Source organism: Talpa occidentalis, unplaced genomic scaffold, assembly GCF_014898055.3.
Source record: "Talpa occidentalis isolate TD23 unplaced genomic scaffold, MPIMG_talOcc4v2.1 talOcc4.13, whole genome shotgun sequence".
In the NCBI taxonomy this organism is placed as follows: domain Eukaryota; kingdom Metazoa; phylum Chordata; class Mammalia; order Eulipotyphla; family Talpidae; genus Talpa; species Talpa occidentalis.
In genome coordinates this window covers 77,868,274-77,880,287 of record NW_023601322.1, presented here as the reverse complement: position 1 = coordinate 77,880,287, position 12,014 = coordinate 77,868,274, and the positions used below count along the sequence as shown (strand labels likewise).

General features: G+C 36.5%; 1 protein-coding gene across 1 annotated transcript in view; it reads left to right on the top strand.

Moving 5' to 3' along the window:
- Positions 1 to 12,014, top strand: part of CCDC192 (coiled-coil domain containing 192) — a 247,052-nt gene that overhangs the window by 191,759 nt on the left and 43,279 nt on the right. The gene's annotated exons all lie outside the window — the stretch shown is intronic.

The following is a 12,014-nucleotide window of genomic DNA, read 5'->3' as shown; positions in this document are numbered from 1 at the left end:
CATGAATCTGACTGCATCAGTGCTTTTTGATTTAATGCTATCAGTCCAATATTCACTGAAACTCTTCTAACAGTATTAGATGTTAGAAATATAACAAACAAGCAAATCACAACTTTTATCACCTAAGGGTTCACAGGCTGATTGTAATGAGAGATGGGAAATGGAAATGAGAACGTGGGGGAACATGATGTAAACTTAATTTGCACTACTGTGGTAGAGGTTCTCAAATTTCCTAAGCATAATGATCAGTAAGAATGCATATTCCTGGGCTCTGGTGTAGGACCCAGGAATACAAATCCTAGAGCAATCAAATTCAAGCCTTGAAGTTCTATTCAATTTTTCTGACACCATGTGAGGTTAAGGGCTAGCATGTCCTTACTGTGTATTTCCTTGGGAATGCTTTATATTTATTTCAGTTTGTAAAGAATGGACTTGTCTCTAAGACAAACCATTGTCTCTGCAATTTTGATCTGTTATTATGACAATCAAATTTCTGTCTCTTAATTTTATCAAAGATTGTCTAAATCCCATGGGATATTGGGGGTGAGAAGGGTAGGGAAGGAAAGAAAATCCCATCCCATCACATCCCAGAGAGGATGCTAAATTCTAGATCAGTTTCCCCTGGCTAATGCCCTAGCACTCAGTAAGAAAGAGCCTTACAGTGGAGATAAAATAACAGGCTAAGCTGGAGCTGCTGTTAATAATTAATTGAGTCTGCCACCTCTAAATACCCAAGGACCTTCAGTCCCTGAAGAAGAAAGCATCAGGGTCATATTACTCGGCAAAATGATCTTTACAAGAAGTTGATCTCCATTCAGGTCTAGGTTAACTCCAAATCAGAGTGGGAAGATTTAGCCCAAAGGTGAACAGAAATATCTGTTTAGCAACATCTTACTAATAGTAACAAGAATTCTTTAAACGCCCAGAATTGGGGAGAGTGTATGTGTGAGAGGAGGTACATTAGCCTCTGAGGCATTTCTAAGTGGAAAAATTTACATTCCCAACTAAATGTGCTATTGTATGCCACCAAACTTCATTTCTATTTTCTGCCATTTCTCCAGAAAAATGAGAAGTTTCAAATTGCTATAAACTAAAATCTATAAACTAAACTAAAATCTCATTTTCTTGGGAGCAAGTTGGATAACTGAAGTAGTCTACAAACCTTCAAATTATTTGGAGTAAAAAACAAGGCAATTAGCATACTGATGACCTTATTTCTTAATGAATATATAGCAAATCATCAGGTAATATATGCTTCAAAAGTTATGGAAATCTAAAAAAATAAAATATTTAACAACTAACAAGCCATTTGCTAATATTCTGAAAACATGTAAAAAATGCATAGCTTTATTTCTCCTTTTCCACAATCATTAACTTTTCTGAAAGTTCATTTGAATGTGTGATGTGTCTAACCAAATTAAATAAATGTTAGATTTAATAATTCAATTACATTATTCTGTCAGTTTGTTTCCAAATACTTTCCTGGCAAACTTAAATCATAGCAACAGCCTGACTAGCAGGAAAGCAAGTCATTGGAGAAACCAGACCAGAAATGTGAATTTCAGTGAAGTTTAGCAAAAGCAAAGAAACTACAATACTTTCTGGAAAGAATGAATTCAATCAAGTTTTAATTATCTCCTGCACTCCTCTCTGTTTACTCCCAAATCCAGTCATTTTCTTCTACATTATACTGAAGTAAAGAATTTTCCTTTAATGCAACAAAGCAGACTTGATAAATGTTATAGGCCTAAGTTAAATAGTATTTATTTGGCAATTATCAAGTATAGGAACTACAGAGACGAAATTACTCCAAAAGATAGAAGAAAACATTTTATTTTTTTCCCATTTTTTATTTTTTATTTGTATATTCCCCATACAATTGCAACCCCCTGACTTTGACCCCAATCCTTCCTTTCCCCGACCCCCCCACAAAGTGTGTCTCTGGTTCATAGTTGTTTGTTGATTTTGATTTTTTTCTTTCTTATAGTTATTCTTTTTCCTTGTCCCTTATTTAGGTTTTCTAGATTCCTGCTATGAGTGAGACCATCCGGTATTTTTCTTTTTCTTTCTGGCTTATTTCGATGAGCATGATCCCTTCTAGCTCCATCCATGTTGCTGCAAATTGCATGTGTTTATCTTTTTTGAATGCTGAGTAATATTCCATTGTGTATATGTACCACATCTTCTTGATCCAGTCATCTATTTTTGGGCATTTGGGTTGTTTCCAAAGCTTAGCTATTGTAAATAGAGCTGCTGTAAACATAGGGGTGCAGGTGCTCTTTGGAATTAATGTTTCTGTGTCCTTTGGGTAAATACCTAAGGGTGGAATTGCTGGATCATATAGAAGCTCTATCTTTAGTAGGTTGAGGAATGGCCACACAGCTTTAGAAGGAAACATTTTAAATGACATGGAAAAATCAAATACCTGAGATTCAAAAAAGCCTGGCTCTCATAATTTGAAAAAAAAAGACAAAAAAAATTGTAAAAAAAAAAAATCATTGTTACAAATTTTGCCTGTTCTTCCAACAAAATCCTTTCCAGACACAGAGAGTTTTTTTGCTAATAGAGGAGAATCAACTTCAAGTAGGAAATAATCTTTTTTATAAAACAGTACTAGTACCCTGGCTATGAGATTTCCCATACCTAAGGAAATCAGGATTTTCAGGATAAAAATAAAATCCAAAACCAGTTTTATTCTTAGCTTCCCAGACACATTAAACATCTGGAGCCAGTCACTATATTCCCAATAGTAAGAACCTGTGACAAGAGCACACTTAATTGGCTGATAATTCTACCTACAAAGTCTATATTTACTTTTTCAATTTGTTTAAAAAAAAAAATGACCTGCAGTGCTCAACTTCAACAGTATCAGATCCTTTGTTCTAAGAAGAAACAGATATATGATACATTGTCTAATAACTCTTGAATCCATTTCCCAAATGTCACAAACAAGCTTTACCAAGAGTTTGTTGTTATGTCACCTTTTCCCCAGAATGATATTGTAGGTGAAGCATGAGAGCAAAACGGAGGAAAAAACTATAGCCTAATGCCAACTTTGCCAACAGCTGCAAATTCCAGTTAAAAGAAAAAACTGATAATATAATCCTGTGACCTTGAAATAAAAAGGTGTGTCTTATTGCCTAGCTCCTGTTTGAATGAAGTTGGTATGGTAATTGCAAAAGAAACAGCAAATGGCTATCCTGGATGCTCTATTGTCTCATAAAGAACCTGTTTATACTAGCCATTAGTTTGTGTATAGGGATATTACTAATATTTGCTTAGCAGTTTATAGTTAATTAAAACACTTTCAAATAGATTTTTTAATCCTCATGAGCTAGTTTTAGCTAGATAACTAATCCCAAGATTTTAAGTGGAAAATGCCAGAAACCAGGACATGTGGCCCCCAGGTGAATATAGCTTACACAATACTCACCACCTTTGTACAATAATGGAACAAAAAGACACTCCTTGTATACCTGTTTCTCAGGTTAATCTTCATTTCCTTTTATAAGAAAGACAATTCTCCACAGGTATCCTCTTTCTCAAGCTTATTCCCCCACACTTGGGGTTAAAAAGTTGTCCAGTTTCAACTGATAGACTTACATGGTTTGGCACAAACAGTGTTATTGTTTTTGTTTCCTTACTGTCTTTTATTTTTGTTTTAAAGTAAATGCACTCTACAGTTCGCCTCAGGCACCATCATTTCCTATTGTGATAAGCCTGCCTGCTTATGATATTGATCTTTCCTGCTTGGCCCTGTAGCCACATGGGTTTGGAATCCTTGCCTGACACTCACAATGTGCATAGTAACAGATCTAATTTGGCATGTTGTGGTTCTCACCATAAATTTCAATGTCTTGAACTTTTGATTCATAGTCTAATATATACGTTTAAGATGAGTACATTACATGCTTACATTCAGTATTGATACATATTACCACATGTGTGACAGAGACAATACAACAAAGACTTAAAGAGCATGCTGCATCTTATTAATTCAAAACTTTCTAAATTTTTCTCTTTTAATTTGTATGCTGTTTAGAAGGAATTCTGGTAGTAAAAATAAAAAGTCATTTTAATCATACTACAAACACAAGTATGGAATTCCCCACATCTGTTCTAACTTACTTCCTCCACAAAACTCAGTAACATTGATTCTACTTTGCACAGATGGAAAAACAAAGACAATCAGTTAAGTGACATCTTAATTACTATTGGTTCTAGCTCTAGCTGCTTTTGTCTTCTATTTAGATAAATTAAGTCTCCTTAGTACGTTTAGTATATTTCACAAAATCTGAAACTTATAAGCCAAGCAAAAAACTATGTCTCTGTTCATCCTGACAACCCTGTGAGTCCCATTTTTGGGTAGGAAAACTGAAATCTAAACTTTAGAGTTAGACTGTACGAGTCTAGACCAGTAATGCAAGTTAACTGCCTCATGAAACTCTGTTTGCCACCTGTTTTTGTATGGCTGGTGAGCACAGAATGATTTCATATTTTTAAATGAACAAAAATTTAGAAAATAATATTTGTGGAACAAAAATAGGAAATTTAAATTTCACTGACTGTAAGGTAAGTTGTTTTTTTTTAAAGATTTATTTATTTATTTATACAAGCACTGGGTATAGTCAGAAGCGCGGGAGGGTGAGAGAATTCACCAGAGTCAGAGCTGAGAGCAGAGCAGGCAGACTGACGAAGTACACTGCTGAGGGGAGCAGCGGGCGGCAGGAGAGGTCTGCGCGCCTTGTGGGACCCTCACCCGGCAGCTGGGGATCGAACCAGTACTGCAGATGCTGCGGACAGCTTTGCAACCCAGCGCTCAACCTTATTGGAACATAGCCAGACTCATGAGTTTTTGGTATTGTCTCTGGGCTTTCTTGTTACAGTGACAGAAAACTATAGCCAGCCAGCTTAAATATCTGAATCATTACAGAAAAAGTTTAATGACCTATTGTCTACAATAAATTAGATGAATTGCTTACAGTCATAGAGCTAGTAAGTTTCAAGACTAGGCTTGAGCATGATGTTCTTATTCTAATTTAACTACTTCTGACCAGGGTACAAATGCTTTTACACAAATTCTCTTTCAACTTGGCATCATAAGGAAAATATATGCTACCCAGGGGCCCTCAAATCTCATAGACTATGGCTAAAAAATAAGCTCACATGACTTTTATTGACCTATATAGAAACACTTTTTCAGATTATTAATATACTTTTCTCCATGGATTTATCTATCCTGTTCTCAAATGTAAAAGCTAGATTTTCTGTGCTCCCTTGCCAACAATCCAGGAGTTTTGTGTAAAAGGAGCAGAGTAGAAGGAGAAGTCGACCAAGAAAAACCTCCATTTGAGGCATTTATTTCTAAAACCCAACTCCATTGAGGAAAGGGAGTTAAGAAAGTGCCTCCGATAGGAAGCTGAAACTGGAAAGGATTCCCTCCGACCCCTAAGGGGAAAATAAGGACACATACTTGTGTCCCTTTAGTGGGAAGCCTCTGTCCCTGCTCCCTGACATTGTTTTAGAGACTTGACAGGTTCTGAGAGGAATTGACCTCATGGAATACCAAGCAGGTTGGATTCTGAGGCCCAGGACTTCAGACCCTGTTACAAGTCCCATACCTATCTGTGGCTTAGATCTAACAAAGCAGCAGATTTGAGGGGACAAACTGGGAAGATACAGGACATAGCATCATTAGATGACAGATAAGCTTCCTAGAATCAAGAATCCTGGCATGAGGCCAGTGAAATCAAGACACAAAATGACTAATGTTGAACTTCTTGCCTCCCAGATAGGATAGGGGCTCATACTCAATAATCAAATAATTTAGAGAAAATAAAAGAAATTTGTACATACCGAGACTGACAAGAACCAAACTAGTAAAAGTCACCATTTAAAAAGTGACCCCAAAAGAGACTATATCTCCATCCAGAAATTCTTGCTGGGTCCAAATTTCCACTGAGTTCTGCTCACTCCAAAATTTATGGAAATTTCACTGTGTTGGTAACTCAACATCTCATTCCATCAATCTCACCCTGAATCACAGCAGCTTCAGAGAATGGCGGCCCACCTTCTCCCTCCACACCTCCATTCCAGTAGTCTTATAGGCTTGGCCACAGACAGGTCCTTAATTGCCTGAATCACAGCCAAAGCAGTCTGTGGAACTTAACAAAACTTTATTAAATACTTGGAAATAATTAAGGTATGATGTAAAAAATCACACAGTCAGTTCAAGTTACTCCTAGATCTAAATTTAACATTAAAAGTTTTTGCTTTGCTGAAGGCCTTTCCTTTAAAATCAGGAACAAGACAAGGATGGGATGTCCTCTCTCACCATTGCTCTTCAATATAATACTGGAGGTCCTAGCCAGGGCAATAAGACAAGAGAAAGACATACAAGGAATCCGAATAGGGAAATAAGAAGTAAAACTATCACTATTTGCAGATGATATGATAATATACATAGAGACCCCTAAAAACTCCACAGAAAAACTACTCAAAATAATCAACCAGTTCAGTAAAGTAGCAAGATACAAAATCAACACACAAAAATCAGTAGCCTTCCTATACACAAACAATAAATCTGAAGAAGAAGAAATCAAGAACACCATCACTTTTATACTTGAAACAAAAAAAAAATCAATTACTTGGGAATAAACTTAACAAAAGAGGTGAAAGACTTATATAAAGAAAATTATAAAACACTGTTAAAAGAAATTGAGGACACAAAGAAATGGAAAGACATCCCCTGCTCATGGATTAGAAAAATTAACATTATTAAAATGGCCATCCTCCCAAAAGCAATATACAGATTCAATGCTATTCCAATAAAAATCTCAGTGACATTCTTCAAAGAAATAGAACAAATGCTGATGAAATTCATATGGAACCACAAAAAAACCACGAATAGCCAAAGCCCTACTGATGAAAACAAACTTCCAAACTTCAAGCTATACTACAAAGCCATAATAATTAAAACAGTTTTTGTATTGGAACAAAAACAGACACACAGACAAATGGAACTGAACAGAGAGCCCAGAAATAAAGCCACATTTATATGAACAACTAATCTTTGACAAAGAAGCAAAGAATATGCAATGGAACATGGACAGTTTGTTCAATAAATGGTGCGGGAAAAACTGGATCTCCACATGCAAAAAAATTAAACTAGACCACTACCTCTCACCATGCACAAAAATCAACTCAAAATGGATAAAAGTACTGGACATAAGATCTGAAACCATAAATATATAGAAGAAAATATAGGTAAACACTACAAGACAGAAACATCTTTAAAGACTTCAGAAACATCTTAAAGACTCATCACCCAAAGCAGTGATAGTGAAGGCAAAGATAAACACCTGGGATTACATCAAACTGAAAAGCTTCTGCACAGCCAAAAAGACATTAACCAAAACAGAGAGACCCCCCCACTTATTGGGAAAAAATCTTTGCACTCCAGTCAACTGATAAGGGACTGATCACAAAGATACACAAAGAACTCACATGGCTCAACAAAAACAAAATAAACAATCCAGTCAAGAAATGGGCAGAAGAGGGGCCTCCTAGGTGGCGCAGGCTGTTGAGCGCAGCGCTTTGAAGCTGTCCAGAGCCTCTGCAGTGCCAGTTCAATCCCCGCCGGCCTCAGAGCAACCCACGTGGCGAGCCGGCCTTGGAGCAACCCACATGGCGAGCAGACCTCTCCTGTCTCTGCCGCTGCTCCCCTCAGCAGTGTATTTCGGTTGTCTGCCTGTTCTGTTCCCTGCTCTGTCTCTGGTGAATCCTCTCACCCTCCCAAACATCTGGCCTGTACCCTGGATCTTGTATTAAGTTTGTTCAATAAATGGTGCTGGGAAAACTGGGTTGCTACATGCAAAAGAATGAAGCTTGACCACTACCTCACACCATATACAAAAATCAACTCAACATGGATTAAAGAACTAGACATAAGTCCTGAAACCATAAAATACATAGAAGGAAATATAGGCGAAACACTACGTGATTTGCATATCAAAGACATCTTTACAGACACATCACCCAAAGCAGTGATAGTGAAGGCAAAGATAAACAGCTGGGACTACATCAAATTAAAGAGCTTCTGTACAGCAAAAGAGACAATAACAAAAACAAAGAGAAACCCCACCAACTGGGAGAACATTTTTGCACACAACACTAATGATAAAGGACTGATCACAAAAATCTGCAAAGAGCTGATGAGACTCAGCAACAAAAAAGAAAATAACCCAGTCAAAAAATGGGCAGAAGAGCTAAAAAGAAACTTCTCTGAAGAGGAAATGCAAATGGCCAACAGACATATGAAAAAATGTTCAACATCACTTGTAATCAGAGAAATGCAAATCAAAACTACCATGAGATACCATCTCACACCAGTGAGAATGGCACATATTAAAAAAACTAGCAACAACAAATGTTGGCGAGGGTGTGGAGAAAAAGGAACTCTCCTGCACTGCTGGTGGGAGTGCAAACTGGTCCAACCACTATGGAGAGCTGTGTGGAGATTTCTGGACCTACTAAACATAGAGCTTCCATATGATCCAGCAATTCCACTCCTAGGTATTTACCCAAAGGACACAGAAACATCAATTCCAAAGAACACCTGCACCCCTATGTTTATAGCAGCACTATTTACAATAGCTAAGCTTTGGAAACAGCCCAAATGCCCAAAAATAGATGACTGGATCAAGAAGATGTGGTACATATATACCATGGAATACTACTCAGCATTCAAAAAAGATAAACACATGCAATTTGCAGCAACATGGATGGCGCTGGAAGGGATCATGCTCAGCGAAATAAGCCAAAAAGAAAAAGAAAAATACCGGATGGTCTCACTCATAGCAGGAATCTAGAAAACTTAAATAAGGACCAGGAAAATGAATAACTATAAGAAAGTGAAAATCAAAATCAACAAAAACTATGAACCAGAGACACTTTTTGGGGGTGGGGGGCAGGAGGGGAGGGATTGGGGTCAGAATGGGGGGTTTGCAATTGTATGGGGGAATATAAAAATAAAATTTATTATTTAAAAAAAAAAAGAAAGAAAAAAAGAAATGGGCAGAAGAACTTAAAAGACATTTCTCCAAAGAAGAAATGCAAATGCCTAACAAGCATATGAAAAAATGTTCAACATTCCTTCTAATCATGGAAATGCAAATCAAAACCAAACTGAGATACCATCTTACACCAGTAAGAATGACACATATCAAAAAAAAAAGCAACAACAAATGTTGACGAGGACGTGGTGAAAAAGGACTCTCCTACATTGCTGGTGGGAGTGCAAACTGGTACAATCACTATGGAAAGCTGTCTGGAGCTTCCTCAGTCTACTAAAAATGGAGTTACCATATGACCCAGCAATTCCACTCCTAGGGATCTACCCAAAGAACACAAAAACATTGATTCAAAAGAACACCTGTACCCCCATGTTTATTGCAGCACTATTTACAATAGGTAAAACGTGGAAACAACCAAAATGCCCAAAAAAAGATGAGTTGATCAAGAAGATGTGGTATATATAGACAATGGAATATTATTCAGCAATCAAAAAAGATAAACTCATGCCATTCGCAACAACATGGATGGAGCTAGAAGGAATTATGCTCAGTGAAATAAGCCAGAAGGAAAAAGAAAAATATTGGATGATTTCACTTATCGCAGGAATATAGGGGAACCAAATAAGACATCAGTGTAAAAAAAATAATAACAGTACAAAATACAACTAAGCAAAAACAGACAATTATAAATCAGAGACATACTGCAGGGGAGGAGGAGGTGAGGGATCAGAGGGAGGGAGGGAGGAGAACAGGGGATTGTGGTGATGGTGCACGGGTGCCTTGGGGAAGGAATTCAATGGGGACTAAACCTGAGGGGGTGGGGGGAAGCAAATATTGTTTAAAAAATTTTTTTTAATTAAAAAAAAATTTTTGCTTTGTTCTCAGTCGATTTCCATGCGGCAGATTGCAACTAAGCTACTATCCTTTGTAAATACCCTACTCCTTTGTCCAGATACAAGAGCAGGTCTCTACTTCCCCTGGTTCCAAACCTCTTCATTTTGAATCCGGGTGATTTGTGTCAATATTTTTCTGGAGAAAACTTAACCCTGATCACAGAATATGGTCCAACTTCATGGACTCCAAACTTATGTCCTAGAACCTGCGTTACTCAAACTTAAATACCCACTCTGCAGGATACCTACAGTCCTATAAATATCAATGCTTAAGTGGAAATGGTCTCAATATATACTACAGAATCCTAAGTATTTTAATCTTACATCTGTATTCACAAACATGATGCTAAATAAAACACGCTGTCTCTGTCATACCATCCTCTACTATTACAAAGACTATATAGAATAACAACATAACAATTGCTGTAAAAATATCACCAAACTGTCATCTGTGGTAAAAGTTGCCATTTTGTTGATAGATAAATGTCAGAGCGTATGTTTCCTAATTTACTGAACAAATATTTACTGAGTACTTATTGTGAGATGATATTTATTATATGCTCTATCAAATGTCTAAATTTAGCTCAAATTTACAAATAGAAGAAGAGTTCATTATTGCTTTAGAGTTGTATACTGTTAAAGTTTGTTAAATAACAACTTTACAAAATAACAAAAAAAAAAGACTAATAACTAGAAATCAGCAGAGGGAGGGGCTTTTTATACCATAATTCCTTATATAATATATTTGAAACTGGTTAGAGTAATTTCTTTTTTTAACCCTCCATGGCATGGAACTTCTTGAGTGGAGGACTGCGAATTTATAGAGGTAAGTAACCTTCAGGGTCAAGATTACGTGCAATCTGCAGCAGATTACAGATTCAGATGCTTTAATGAAGATCAAGAGGTGGAGAACTGTGACTTCTTTTCTTCTCCATTTTACTTTCAGCCTAGCAAAGACGCCAAGAATTTAAATTAATCTGATTATCTTCTGGGAGTTATTCAATCCTACTATTTTACCATAGAAACTTAGACCCATTTCATAAAGTTGTTCCCTAGATTGTTCCTTGCCAAAACTTTAACAAATTGAGGTTCTGAAGAGAGAAACTAATTTTTCCATCTTGGTGTATGCTCCAAATTTTTGAAATTTTTGAAACACAGTTTTCTTAAGATATCAAAATGCCTGTCAAACAGGAGCTCTGGCTGTGGAGAGAGGGGAGCTGTTTCAAACATCAGACCATACTGACAGATCCCTGAGACCTAATCAAATATTGAAATGGAATAGGCCCCTAGAGTGATATATAAGTTGAGGAAACATATTTCCATCTTCCACTTTTTCAGTGAGAACTGGAAAACTCAATGTATATTGAGAAAACAGAATTAAATTTAAAAGAGAGCCTGTGACTATACTGGCTATACTTTATTAATGAATAGTTGCATTTTAATCAAAGCATGGAAAAACTCCTCTCAGGGGATGAAGTCCAAGAAATATGTTTTCCTTAGAACTAATGTTAACCTTTAGTGGATTGGAATACCTATAATATTTTTTCTCTAGGAAAATCTCTGGTTAATCTGTAAGAGTTGTAAGTCCCAACACAGAGATGGTCTGTTGCTGTAATGAACTCTTTATAGGAATAATAAATCTTTAGAAGAAATGAGAAATTTCATGTTACTAAGTAGAAAACGTACAGCTTTATTTCTTGGTATTACTATAGTTGCCCTATATGTCTGATTAAATTATGGTTGCTCCAGATGTGTTCTGTGTAGGCACAGTTAATTAGGAAGGTTAAGGACAGAACAAGGAATAAACAATCGTAACTACTCAGCACTTTTCCCAAATAGAGGAAAAGAAGAGATAAATGTATTGTATTACTTCCAACCAGTACTAGTGATAGTGTAGCTTGTTATAAAAAGATGAGTTTAACAGAATTTTCCCCAGAGTTAAGTTGATTTGCATTTATCCTACCATTAGAAACCTTGGAGAAAGCACATTTTTTTATACATATCAGGTGCTCACAGATGCTTATTCATTCTTCCTGATGACCAAAGC